Here is a 14,551-nt window from a genome sequence, read left to right on the forward strand (position 1 = left end):
AATCCATCTACTATTTCCTGCACATTGATGAGAGTTACAGTCCCCATGCAGCAGGAGACGCTTAATGGCCTTGAACATTTGGATGACAACAGCCCTCACTGCAGATTCCCAATTCCAAACTGATTGCCCACTGACTGATAGCAATCTGGCACTGCAAGCTTCCAGAGAATAATTGCCATTCACTTTTTCATTGCCAACACAGCTCTTATTCTGATGTTTCTGCACTGGAGAGTGAAACAGCACAGAGATCTAGAAATGTAGCCTTTTATCCCAGGGGAAGTTCTGTCTCCTGCACAAGTGAGATTTACCTGCAGTCCATATTCTAAACTGTTGGGTTTGTAACAGTGTAAATATTTTACATTTGGTATTTGAAAACCAGTTTTTTCTTTACTTATGTGCCAGGAACTGCTTTCAAAAGTTTCTATATTTTCCCATGAAAATGTCATAAATGTCTTTAAGAAAATGCAAGGCAGGCAGGAAAGAGCTTCCTGCGTTGTTCAGCTAGCACCGACTGTTGGAAATAAAACATAAATCTTCAGGACTTAGCATTTGCCATAACAGAGAAAGAAATGCTGACCAAATGCGATGTTTAAATATTCTTTCTCATTTTTAAGTCTGTGGGTGAGATCTTTAGATGCAGCCAAAATACATAGAACACAAGTCACAGAGTGTGGTGCAAAGGTAGCTTAAAAATCCCCTTGAACCTGGTGCTTCTGTGCAAATCAGAACCCTGATATCTGTTCTGTCCTACACAGCCACAGGGAGTTGAAAACACTCTTAAGGGTCCTGGCCATGCTTCCTTCTGTAGCTCCACCTCTTTCATTTTGTGAAGCTGGCAGCTGGGAGGCATGTGGATTATAAATCTCCTTGCTGGGTCTACACTGTCACAGTATCACCTTTGTGCTGGGATGATCCTCCCTGACCCAGTGAAGCTTGACTTACAGCCCAATTATCATAGGCTACTCCTCATGTGAGAGCCCAGTGCTAACATTGCGTCTTGAATGGTTTAAAAGAGCTTTGCAGTTCCATTTTGATGATGTGCAGTCAATCTGAATAACAGATTTCCATGCTGGAGCAGTATTAGTCATGCTCTCCAGCTGCTCTCACTGTGCTATTTATTAGCCCAATTAATAAGGTGGACTGTTCCCAGTCTGATCCCCAATCAGCTGTTCGGGATGTACGCTGAAGTATACTGGGGTCTGATGCAGGAAATGTAATAAAGGTGGTTACTGTTAAGGGTGTGCTAAAAAACCAAGGACAAACTCTCATAACGCTGCTGTATACAGCAGTCTTTCAACCCCAGGGTTTAATTTGTGCCAGGGCTTGCCAGGGATGAGCCCCGGCACTTCTAGGCTTGGCAGTTCATCGCCCCAGTACCTCTGAGACATACCGTGTCAGGTATGAAAGTATAAAAATTGCTTGAGCCCTGGCACTTCTTTCATTACAAATTAAGCACTGTTCAGCTTAGTCATGCTTTTTCTGAAGGAAAAGGGGATTGTAATAAATTGATCTCATAGGTAAGACCTGGGTAACTTCCTTGAACCCCCTTCTGCCACCCACACTTATGGCAAGTACTGCTGTACTCACACAAGCAGTCTTGCTGCCTTCCATGTGGCTACTAAGTGCTTATTTGGGCCCAGTGGGTCAGAATTCAAAAAGAGTTCAGCAACTCACATTTAGACCCTCAACTAAATTGCCAAAAGACATCAGCTCCCATTTAAAGAACAGGAGTACTTGTGGCACCTTAGAGACTAACAAATTTATTTGACCATAAGCTTTCATGGGCTACAGCCCACTTCTTCAGATGCACAGAATGGAACATATAGTAAGAAGATATATATACATATAGAGAACATGAAAAAGTGGAAGTTGCCACACCAACTTTAAGAGGCTAATTAGTTAAGATGAGCTATTATCAGCAGGAGGAAAAAAAATCTTTTGTAGTTTGGCACCTCCGTGTAGTGGCCAGATTTCCAAAGCTTCTCAGCCCCCAGTGCTCTCATTGGTTAAATGGAAACTGAGCTCTTTTGAAAATGGAGCCTCTACTGCTGGAGCTGAGCTTTTTTAAGATCTCTCCCAGTTAAAAACAGGTGAGTGGAACTGAGCATTCCAGCCCTACAGTCCATTTGTGTAATCAGACTCCTTAATCTCTGATTGGAAGCCACACAGTGATTTTCAGTGCAGAATATTAGTCATTCCTATGCAACCTGTAAGATATTTAAGTTTTGCACAGAGATAATCTACTTTACAAGGGGCTTTACTGACCCTCCTTGCTAATACTGTATATCCTTCATTATTTTTTCTCCTCTTACTGTTTTCTATTCATCCATCTCTGCTCCCCTTTTCTTTCTAGGGTTATGTCTACACGACAGAATAAGGTCGAATTTATAGAAGTCGTTTTTTTAGACATCGGTTTTATATATTCGAGTGTGTGTGTCCCCACAGAAAATGCTCTAAGTGCATTAACTCGGCGGAGTGCTTCCACAGTACCGAGGCTAGAGTCGACTTCCGGAGCGTTGCACTGTGGATAGCTATCCCACAGTTCCCACAGTCTCCGCTGCCCATTGGAATTCTGGGTTGAGATACCAATGCCTGATGGGGCTAAAACATTGTCGCAGGTGGTTCTGGGTACATATCGTCAGGCCCCCGTTCCCTCTCTCAGTGCCCTGTCTTCAGCCCACCACTTACTCTCTTCAGCCCGCCACTTACTCTCTTCAGCCCGCCACCTCTCCTCCGGGTCATTTTGTGCTTTCCTGCACTCTGACATTATTTGCCTCCACACATTCGTCTGTGCTCTGTCAGTGTGGGAGGACAGCATGAGCTCGGAGAACATTTCATCGCGAGTGCATTTTTTTTTCTTTCTAAGCTTCACTAGCCTCTGGGAAGGAGAAGATCCTGTGATCATTGAAACACATGCAGCTGGTGGAGAAAAAAAAAGGGACAGCGGTATTTAAAAAGACACATTTTATAAAACAGTGGCTACACTCTTTCAGGGTAAACCTTGCTGTTAACATTACATACATAGCACATGTGCTTTCGTTACAAGGTCGCATTTTGCCTCCCCCCACCGCGTGGCTACCCCCTCAACCTTCCCCCCTCCCTGTGGCTAACAGCGGGGAACATTTCTGTTTAGCCACAGGCAAACAGCCCAGCAGGAATGGGCTCCTCTGAGTGTCCCCTGAAGAAAAGCACTCTATTTCAACCAGGTGACCATGAATTATATCTTCTCTCTTGAGGATAACACAGAGAGATAAAGAACGGATGTTGTTTGAATGCCAGCAAACATACACTGCAATGCTTTGTTCTACAATGATTCCCGAGTACGTGTTACTGGCCTGGAGTGGTAAAGTGTCCTACCATGAAGGACGCAATAAGGCTGCCCTCCCCAGAAACCTTTTGCAAAGGCTTTGGGAGTACATCCTGGAGAACCGCAAATGCCAGGGCAAAGTAATCCTTTCACATGCTTGCTTTTAAACCATGTATAGCATTTTAAAAGGTACACTCACCAGAGGTCCCTTCTCCGCCTGCTGGGTCCAGGAGGCAGCCTTGGGTGCGATCGGGGGGTACTGGCTCCAGGTCCAGGGTGAGAAACAGTTCCTGGCTGTCGGGAAAACCGGTTTCTCCGCTTGCTTGCTGTTAGCTATCTACAACCTCATCATCATCATCATCATCTTCTTCGTCCCCAAAACCTGCTTCCGTATTGCCTCCATCTCCATTGAAGGAGTCAAACAACACGGCTGGGGTAGTGGTGGCTGAACCCCCTAAAATGGCATGCAGCTCATCATAGAAGCGGCATGTTTGGGGCTCTGACCCGGAGCGGCCGTTCGCCTCTCTGGTTTTCTGGTAGGCTTGCCTCAGCTCCTTCAGTTTCACGCGGCACTGCTTCGGGTCCCTGTTATGGCCTCTGTCCTTCATGCCCTGGGAGATTTTCACAAAGGTTTTGGCATTTTGAAATCTGGAACGGAGTTCTGATAGCACGGATTCCTCTCCCCAAACAGCGATCAGATCCCGTACCTGCCGTTCGGTCCATGCTGGAGCTCTTTTGCGATTCTGGGACTCCATCATGGTCACCTGTGCTGATGAGCTCTGCATGGTCACCTGCAGCTTGCCATGCTGGCCAAACAGGAAATGAGATTTAAAAGTTCGCTGTTCTTTTCCTGTCTACCTGGCCAGTGCATCTGAGTTGAGAGTGCTGTCCAGAGCGGTCACAATGGAGCACTCTGGGATAGCTCCCGGAGGCCAATACCATCGAATTGTGTCCACAGTACCCCAAATTCGAGCCGGCAAGGTCGATTTAAGCGCTAATCCACTTGTCAGGGGTGGAGTAAGGAAATCGATTTTAAGAGCCCTTTAAGTCGAAATAAAGGGCTTCATTGTGTGGACGGATGCAGGTTTACATCGATTTAACGCTGCTAAATTCGACCTAAAGTCCTAGTGTAGACCAGGGCTAGGTCTTTCTCTTTACATATGTCTCTTATCTTCCTTGTTCCTGCTTTTCTCCCTGCCCACCTTGTTGAGTGTGAGCCATCCTAGCTCTCTTTCTTTCTCAGTCTTTCTCTTTATGTATGTCTCTTTTCTTCCTCATTCTGTTTCTCTCCTTCCCCACCTTGTTCAGCGTGAGCCACTATGCTAGCACTTCAGCAGATTCCTCTATTAAATGTACAGTGTTTGATTATCTGAGAGGTTTTTTTTCCTGCACCACTTATATCCCCATTATGAGCAGCAGCAATCACTAACTCTGTAAACTAATTAAAACCTATGTGGATACAGTCTGACTCTATTAATGCAAGAAGCCGCTAAGACCTGACTAAGATGAATTGAATTGGAATCCCCAGCAAACCTCTTAGGACTTTTTGAAATCCATTTTATTTTTAATTATAGGTTCCTTAATTCTCCGGTCAAGATTTGAATATTAGTTAATCTAGTGTATAGTGACAAAGATGTGCTTCTTCAAGGGTTAAAACATTGTTGTTCATACCATAAATATTCAAGAGGAAAGGCAGTTAATTCTTTTTGAACCATGACTTATTAAAGAAGAAAACAAACTGGCTTTTAACTTTAAAAGTCCCTCCCCCATTTCAATTATACTTAAACTAGATTAGAGGCAAATCTAAAATGAACAAGGAATTTTTATAAAGAATGAAAAGAGAAAAGGTAAAAATTATTTTTGCAAGAAAACAGACCGGACAATCATTTACAGTGATATGACCGAAACTCTGATTTTATTACCAACATGTTGGTCCCCTAATAACAATAATTAATAAGCCACTGTAATTCCTCAGAATTTTAAAAACTGGAAAAATGTTTTGTGAAAGATGAGCTTATGTGTATGAACTTAAATAGATGAATATATATCTTAGTAGATGTATGAACCATTCTAAATTGTACAAAGATGAAATTAGAAATCGTCTTGTGTTTATCTATTTTTGCCTGAAAGACTAGACATGCTAGATTCAAAGCTGAATCACTGCATCACTATTTGCCATTAAAGTCTGGCTGATTAATATTTGATTGGTACCTTTAATGAGACTGAACTTCGCCCCTGGTCTTGCTGATTTTGTATTTTAACATAAAGGATTCAATTCTACCATACGTCATGAAAAATCTGCCGTTTTCATAATGCGTTTCTCCCTGTTTTTATGAAATCCTGAATCTATGTGCAGTAGGTGCAATTTATTAAATGTCATGGATGGGTCATCTGACCAGTAGTTTGAGCAAGAAATTCATATCCCATGATTCTGAAGGCTGAAAGGTTAATACATAACAGATGGTGCTTTGAAGGAAACCATTATAGGCAATGCTTTTCAATCAATGAGATGCTATTATGAGCAATAGAGCCAATTTCTTTTAATCAATGAACCTTTATTACTACATTTACTAAAAGAAGCTGTATGCAGTTCTTATAAACCATTCTGCAGTGTTCTAAAAATAATTCCTTTTGTTTTGTTTTTTCTTGAGGCCCTTCCAGATTTCTCCAGTTTTGCTCATTTTAAGGTAGCACACTGGATTTGCACGTTACTTATCCAATTAAGCAAAGAAAACACAGCCGTTAAACATATGTTTGAGAGATAGTAAAGGCAAATATCATCTGTGACTCCTATGATGGGGCTATATTGTGCCTTAGTAGGCAACTGTGAGTGGAGTAATGCACTCTTCTGCATGTGAGCATGAGATCTATCTGGATCTTATGCCATTGGAGAGGAGCTCGGGTCTGAAACTGAGATGATTCTCCCACAAAGGTGGTGCTGGCTGGGCAAGAAGGGGAAGAATGTTCCGTCTTGTAAAGGAATGATTCAATAATACACTGCCCCATCCTAGTGGTATAGAGGTGCTCGGGGAGAATTGTAGGCACAGTGCCTGGCCAATGGTTCTGTGATAGTGCAGCTGTGTGCTACTCCTTTCTCAATCCAGTGCCTTCAAAGCATCTATAACAATTACTCCTGAGGGCATTCTGCATCACAAATTAAAAATTCTGTGCACATTATTTTAAAATTCTGCAAAATGTATTTGTCAAATAAATGTGGAGGCTCCAGCATGGCATCGGGGAGCACAGGCCACTGACTGCATGGAGGTAGGAGATCACTTTGCAGCTCCTCCAGCTCGGGACATGGACTCAGCAGTGAGGCTGCACCCAACCCTGACACAAAGCAAAGGCCGGGCCTGCCCCAGAAACTCCCCATGGCCCTGCCCCTCCATGCCAGGTGCACCAGGTATGGGCAGGCAGGCTCAGCATGGCAGGGTCCAAATGTGGAGGAGCTTAGTGTGGGGGGGGATCCAGGTGTGGGTTGAGAGGGTTCTGTGTGGGGGCAATCTGGATGTGGGTGGGTCAGTGGGGGATCCAGGTATGGGGGCGGATCTGGATGTATGGGGGCTTGTTGGGGGGTTCTGGGTGCAACAGTAATGGGACTCTGCAGGGGGGTCCAGGTGAAGGTAGTTGGGGCTAAGTGGGGGGTCTAGGTGGGGGGTCTAGGTGGGGGAAGATAGAGCTTGGCAGGGGGCCCTGGGTGTTGGGCATTCAGTGGGGGATCCAGATGCTGGGGGAGTGGGACTCAGTGGGATGAGGATCCAGCTGCAGTTAGTTGGGACTTGGTGGGGTGGGGATCCAGGTGTGGGTGGCTTGTCTGGGTGATCCAGGGTGAGTGGGGCTCATCTGGTAGGTTCTGAGTCTGAGGGGTGAGTTTCAATGGGAGGGTCTGGGTATGAGGGGATCTGGATGCATCAAGGTTGGGTGGATGGGAGAGCAGCTCCCTGCAGCTGAGGAACAATGGGTGCAGGAAGCAGGCAGGAGGGGGAGCTTGCAGAGCTTCCTGCAGTGGGGGCGGGGGAGGGGAATCTAGAGGTGGGTCTGACCCGGCCCTGGATGCCGTGCGGAGGAAGAGGAAGTCCCGTCCTCCCAAATCCAGTAGGGACTAGCAGCTGAGCCCAGCACAATTAAGGATGTCCTGATACCACAGGAAGTGCTCAACAACTTGTGAGATCAGGCCCCTTCTTTGGTCAGTGGCATCTCTCCTTACACAGTCTGGAACAGCTAAACATGACAAAATATTGACTATTTATTTTTTTCTGCCAAATGGGAAAAGTTCCATATACACACAAATTTAGTGCTCAGTGCCGCAAGCCTTCTATATGCAGAACTCCTTGCTGAAACCAATAGGAGTTCAGCATGTGTCAAATGAAAATAAAATATGGAACTACCCAAGCAGATGCAGCTTTTCACTATATTCAATTTCTTGTGTCTTATATCCCGATCCCCTCATCTAGGTGCATAGCCTTTGGGACAGGGATTGTCTCATTTCTGTATTTATGCATCACCTAGCACAATGGGGCTCCAATCTTGATAGGGGCTTATAGGTGCTATTATAATATAAATGTTTGCTGTCAGTACTACTAATAAAATCAGGCCCCAATTTTTTTTAGAGGCAGAATCCCATCCATTTAGCCATGAAAAGTTGTAGTCAGAAATGGTGGAATTCATTCCATCTAGATTCAAGTGTGCAAATACAAACTAATCAGTTTTCATCTGTGAACACTCATAAAGTGATGGCTTCTGAAAGCTCTCTTCTGACTTGGGTGGGCAGAAAAGGTTCTACAGGAAAGGTTCTTTATACATTGCCTTCTGCTCATGAATGTACTCCGGCCCCCTGCTTCGCCAGCCACGCAGTTACATTTATCAATGGGCACAAGTCTAGAAAAAGAAGAAAGCAATTCACATATTGTCAATAATAACATGAAAGGGAGGTCCACTGCATACAATGAAAAACCCTACTCTGAAATTAAATGTCTCAATTTGCAGTATATAAGCAAGAATCTATACGTTCTAAACAACAATGTATAGTGTAGTGTTGCAGCACGTCATTAATTCAGTACAAATGATTGGATATATAATATATAGCTGGAGATGTGGAGCATAAACTGAAGATAAGATACCTTAATCATAGAGGGCCAAATTGTCCTCCATGTGGTTATTTTCATGTATGTGACAAGAAAATCTCAACAGTTTAGTCTCAGAGGATCTGACTTATAGTTACCTCAAAGGAAGAGTGTCTTCTCCCTCTGCCATATGGGAAGGTAAGATATGTCCCTGAAACCGACAGAGCTCAGGAGTCCACCAGTGGCCACGGCTATCTTTGTGGAAGCCCTGTACTTCCACACTGCCTGCTCCCAACAACTGTGCTTTCATGGTGTCCCTGACTGCTGCTTCCCTTGTTGCACATCTCATGGGGGAACTGGTGTAAATTAATGTGAAAAGATCAGTAGTAAGTGTGTATGGGACATACCTTCAAAGTTCAGTCAGAATAATGCTGGATATTGCCTCTAGTCTCTTCCACCCCTGCCTATCAAGTCCCACTTGCAGTGCACTGATAAATGTACATAAAGATGCTTCTGCTAGGTCAGTGAGGGTCCAGAGGGAACGCTGTGGAGCTGGCATCCCTTCTTCCATTCCTCCAAACCTGACCTGCAGCTTTTCTCACCCCTTACCTCATAGCACAGAGAGGAGGAATTTTACCAATATTTACAAACAGTAATAAAAGGCTGAAAAAGCAATTGGAGAAAAGTATGGAAATAAAAGAAACACCATGGTAAAGGGAGTTCATATGATTAATAACAGACTCATGAAGTACAGATAAACTATAATATGACTGATTTGGTTCTCAGGGGAATATTGACACAGAAAAAGGGAGTTAGCAGCTAGAAGAGGAAAAGAACTGATTGGACAGAAAGAAGAGCAAAGAAATTGGAATTTAAAGATATTATATGGTGTTCTCCTGTATGTACATGGAGACAGCCAAAAAGATATACAGTCACCAAATGTAAGGTTTGCAATGTAGCCCTGAAGTAAAATATAAGTATTAAGTATATTTACAAGTACAGATGGGCCCAAACTAAAACCATGGATCCCAAAATCCTGAAACTTTGAGAAAGTTTGGTTCTGAGTCTGGATCCAAATTTTGTGGCTTGAGCCCATTTCTACTTGTAAGTATTTTTTAAATTATTTCAGCTCTGTTCATTACTATAAAGAGCCAATCAAGCAACCTTTCACCAAAAATATGATGTCTATCAAAATCCTTAAGGAATTCTAGCTGTGTTTCTGTGAAATGTTAAGATCAATGAGATCTATGTGATATTAAGTGGTTATTTTACACACCATGGGGCCACATTTCAGTGAACAGCAACAGTTAATGGTGTGGGTGTATTATGAAAATTCAATCTGTATAAATGGCACCTTTTTACTCAACTGATTGGCTCACTATGCACTTGTCTACACTACAGCTTAAGTCGATATAACTTACATTGCTCAGAGGTGTCAAAGAGCCAGACCCCTGAGCGCCGCAGGTTACATCGACCTAAGCGCTGCCCACACCAGCACTAAGTCAGTGGGAGACACTCTCCCGCCAACATAGATTCTGCCTCTGATTGACATGGAGTAATTATGCCTACAGGAAAGCGCTCTCCTGCTGGCATAGCTCATCATCACCAGATGTAGCGTGGTACTGCAGACTAGCCCTATTAGTATGAAAAGTCAGTATTAATTTTGCTGACAAGAACATGTATTTTGTGACAAATTTGTGTTGTTTTACATTGTTGGTTTTCAAGTAGAAAATGATGATGGGGGAATCCACTTTTGGTGTGTGTTTCCCCTTATTTCCCCTGTTTTCAATGGAAAAATGGAAAAAGAAGAGGAAGGAGGAAAAGAAGGGAAGATAAGGAGAAAGGAGGAAAAAGAAAAAAATCTCAAACATTTTGTAAAATAGAGAAAACTTTATAATGAAAATGTTCTCAAAATATTTACAAATATGCCCTCCTCCCCCATTCTTGACTAGCTCCAAGTATGCTATATTGCATCATTAACCATCAAAGTAATGTAAAACTGAACAGAAACCACAGAAAAGGACTGACCTTCCATGGTCAGGTCTTATAAAGGTTGCATCAATGTTCCTTTTTGTCATGTGAATGCCTTGCTGAAAACACTGCCGTGAGAAGCAGAGAAAAGATGAGTTTCCTCCTTGTCACAAGTCCTGTCCAGTACAGCTTTCATTCAGGGATGCTTACAAAAAACACTAGATATCCTGCCAAATGAAATCCTTTATAACAAAAGAAAAATGGTTTATCTAACATATGCTAACAAGGCACCCCAGGTTGGGTATTTGAAAAATAAAGTGAAGCTATGTGACAGCAGTAAAATTACACCATTCATTTGGTGCTAAACACTGGCAATGAATTTACACTGAGGCTGGCAGCGTTGCTTCCTGATGTCCCTTATTGAACAAAGTTTCCTGTGCCAAGCCATGATTAACTGTTTTCACGTCAGTGATAAATTGGACAAGGAGGCATTGGAGCACCAGAGATGTTTGGTGGCCATACGCCAGGTCAAGTCCAGGGAAGTTGCCTCAGGAAATTTCTAAGACTTGGCTCCAATCCCAGCAAACAAAGTTTGCAGGGGAATGAATATTCCCTCACTTTTGCTTTCTTGGAAAATTAGCTAGTATAGAGCGACTGTGCACAATGTTACATGCAACATGTATAAAATCGGGCAAGACAGGCATCAGGTTCTGCATTGTCTTCCATTATAATCATTGCAAGGAGAGAGTGAATCGAGAGACAAAGATGAAGTCCTTGTGCCTTGATTAATGTATTGATTTTGGAAAATTTGGAGGATTTCTAAATTATTTGAATTTAACATGGATAGGGGATGTCTGAGAAGGTGCTGCAGTTTTACTGTGTAAGTTATATAAAAATATCATAAAAAGCCTTGATGAAGGGCTAGCCTTGGGTTTCATAGGACCCAGAGTTAAAGAAGGCAATGAAAAGCATCTAGTGAACTACCTTTACCACACAGAACATCAGGGAAAGTGGAAGGATTTAGAAGCTAGGCAAGACAGACTGTGGGTACTTTCTCGATATTCTTGGGCATTGGATCACATGTTTTCATAGATTCCAATGCCAGAAGAGATCACTGTGATCATCTAGTCTGGCCTCCTGTATTAAACAGGCTATAAAAAGTCCCCAAAATAATTCCTAGAACATATCTTTTAGAAAACTATCCAATTTGAATTTAACATTTGCCAGAGATGGAAAATCCGTCATGACCACTTGTAGATTGCTCCACTGCTTAATTACCCTCACAGTTAATGTACACATTATTTCCAGTCTGAATTTGTATAGCTTCACCTTCCAGCCTTTGGATCATGTTATATCTTTGTCAGCTAGACTGAAGAACTCATTGCTAAATATTTCTTCACCCTGTAGCTACTTATAGACTGTAATCAGCTCACTCCTTCACCTTCTCTTTATTAAGCTAAATAGGTTGAGCTCCTTGAGTCTATCACTACAATGCATGTTTTCTAATCCTTTAATTATTCTCTTGGCTCTTCTCTAAACTCTCTCCAATTTATCAACATCCTTCTTGAATTGTGCACACCAGAACAGGACACAATATTCCAGCAGCAGTCACACCAGTGCCAAATACAGAAGTAATATAGCCTCTCTACTTCTAATCGGGATTCCTCTGTTTATGCAAACAAGGATTGCGTTTAGTCCTTTTGGCCATAGTGTCACCCTAAGGGCTCATGTTCAGCTGCTTATTAGCAAATCTTTTTCCGAGTTGCTACTTCCCAGATCACAGTCTCCCATCTTCTAAGTATGGCCTACATTCTTTGTTCCTAAATGTATGCATTTACATTTGGCCATATTGAAACACATGTTATTTGCTTGAGCCCAATTTAGCAGGCAATCCAGATAGCTCTGTTTCAGTGATCTGTCCTCTTCATTATTTACCACTTCCCCAATTTTTGTGTCATCTACAAACTTTATTAGTGATGATTTTATGTTTTCTTCCTGGTCATTGATAAAATGTTAATTAGTGTAGGGTCAAGAACCAATCCCTGCAGGACCCCACTACAAAAACACTCTCTCAATGATGATTCCCCATTTACAATTACATTCTGACACTATCAGTTAGCCAAATTTTAATCCATTTATTGTGTGTTATGTTAATTTTATATCATTCTAGGATTTTTTAACTATTTATTTAGGAAATAGGTTTACAAATCCTTGCCATATAAATATCAGCAACAAAACAGTCATTACAACAATTAGCTTTTGTTTAAAGAGACATAATACAGGAATATTGTCATCAGATCATTTTGTGTAACAGACTGTTATATTACAGATTGAGCATCATTACAACACCTATGTAATTTCTAGAGACTTTATTATATTGAGTAAAATCTTGATACACACATATTTAACAAACCTCTATGTCTATCACATGTTAATATTCAAAAAAATTGGACAAGTGCGCTGGGGTTTTTTTGTTTGTTTGTTTTGCAAGTGAAGAATATACTTTGTTTAAGGACTGAATAAAAGGTAACCAAATATCTAAGTATCTGTCTGTCCTTTGTGTATTTTGCTGTGTAGATATTTGGTGTGTTAATTTTTCCATAACCACAACCTCCCATATTTTTTGAACCATTCCTCAATAGTTGGGCTATTTTTTCTTTTTCCAATGAGAGGCTACCAATAGAAGAGCAACTATTAGCTAATGAAAAAATTAGTTCGTCATTTGTTTTTGTGTGACCATTCCCACTTGAAAGCCCCAGAATGATTACCAAAAGAACATTTGGTAATAAATATCCCACAATTTTGTGATATTTGGTTATGGATTGCATCCCAATATGTTCTAATGTCTGGACATGTCCACCATATATGTGTAAAATCTCCTCTTTCCCCACATTTTCTCCAACTTTATCTCCAATCAATCTATATTTATATATTAACCTGTCTGGTGTGAGGTATCATTGAAACTGTATTTTCTTTTATTGTGCTACAGACTGAGGTTGCTGGCCCTCTTTTCTAGACCAAATCCCATTCCTCTGGGATAATTTGTCTATCCACAACCCTTTCTCAGCGTTTCATATATGGACACTTTTTTGTTAGGAAAGCTGTTTGCAGAGATTAATATAAATCAGTTATAATTTTTCTCTGTTTCCTAATTGACCAGACACCATCACTTCTATTAAAGTTAGCTTTCCATATAGAACAAGTTCTCTAGAAAACTAAGAAACATTCAGCCTGATTTGAAAGTACTGGTACCATAGGAGAGCGGGCCAGTAAAAGTTAATTTTGATCTCTAAGTTAGAAAACTTTCTTTACTGAATAGCTGGACAACCATGTGTATTCCATGGCTTCCCCCATCTTTGAAGCTTTCTGGTTAAGATCTGAATTATTTGCTATAGGTTTCAGTGGTGGTGGTGGTGGGGGGGGAAAACCTGATCTTATCTCTAGTTCTATTCCAAACCCACAGAGCAGCCTTTGTGAAAGGATGTGTATAAATTTATGGAGGGCATGATTTTTTATCATTATTCATGGTAGCTTAGTGATGTTCACACTGCCTCAGTTTTCTTGTTCAATAAAGACCCAGTATTTGCCTGGGTTAGAGCGACCCCAGCCCACCACTGCTTTGACATGGCTGGCTCGATAGTACCGTAAAATATTTGGACCAGCTAGTCCACCTTGTTTAATGAGCCTGTACAAAGTATCTGCCCTCACTTTGGGTCTTCTCTTATTCCATAGCAATTCTAACCACATCCTCTGTATTCCTTCTAGGGTTTTATCTGGCATAATTACAAACAAGAAAGCTATCCTTGGTGAATATTCATTTTGACTGTGGCTAATCATCCCAACCAAGAAATTGCATACTTCCTCCAGTACTCCACACCTTTTTCATGCATTTTCAATGGCTTGACGTTTTAAATCCTAGAGCTCTTCTAGGTTTTTGAGGTTTGAATTCCAGATACTTTCCCAACATCCTGGATTTCTTTAGAAACTAATTTTAGGAAAATATTTGATTTAGATGAAAATAATATTACATCATCTGCATATAATGGTATTTGCTGGTGTATTCCTGTAAATTTTATTCCTGTCGTCGATTCATTGTGCCTTATCCTCTGTGCAAAAGACTCCATGACCAGCACAAAAAGTAAAGGAGACAATGGATATCCCAGCCTCGTTCCTCTATGTGTTTGAAGAACAGGGGAGATTTAGCCCCATT

The sequence above is a fragment of the Lepidochelys olivacea genome, assembly GCF_965140295.1.
Source record: "Lepidochelys olivacea isolate rLepOli2 genome assembly, chromosome: 2".
NCBI lineage: Eukaryota > Metazoa > Chordata > Testudines > Cheloniidae > Lepidochelys > Lepidochelys olivacea.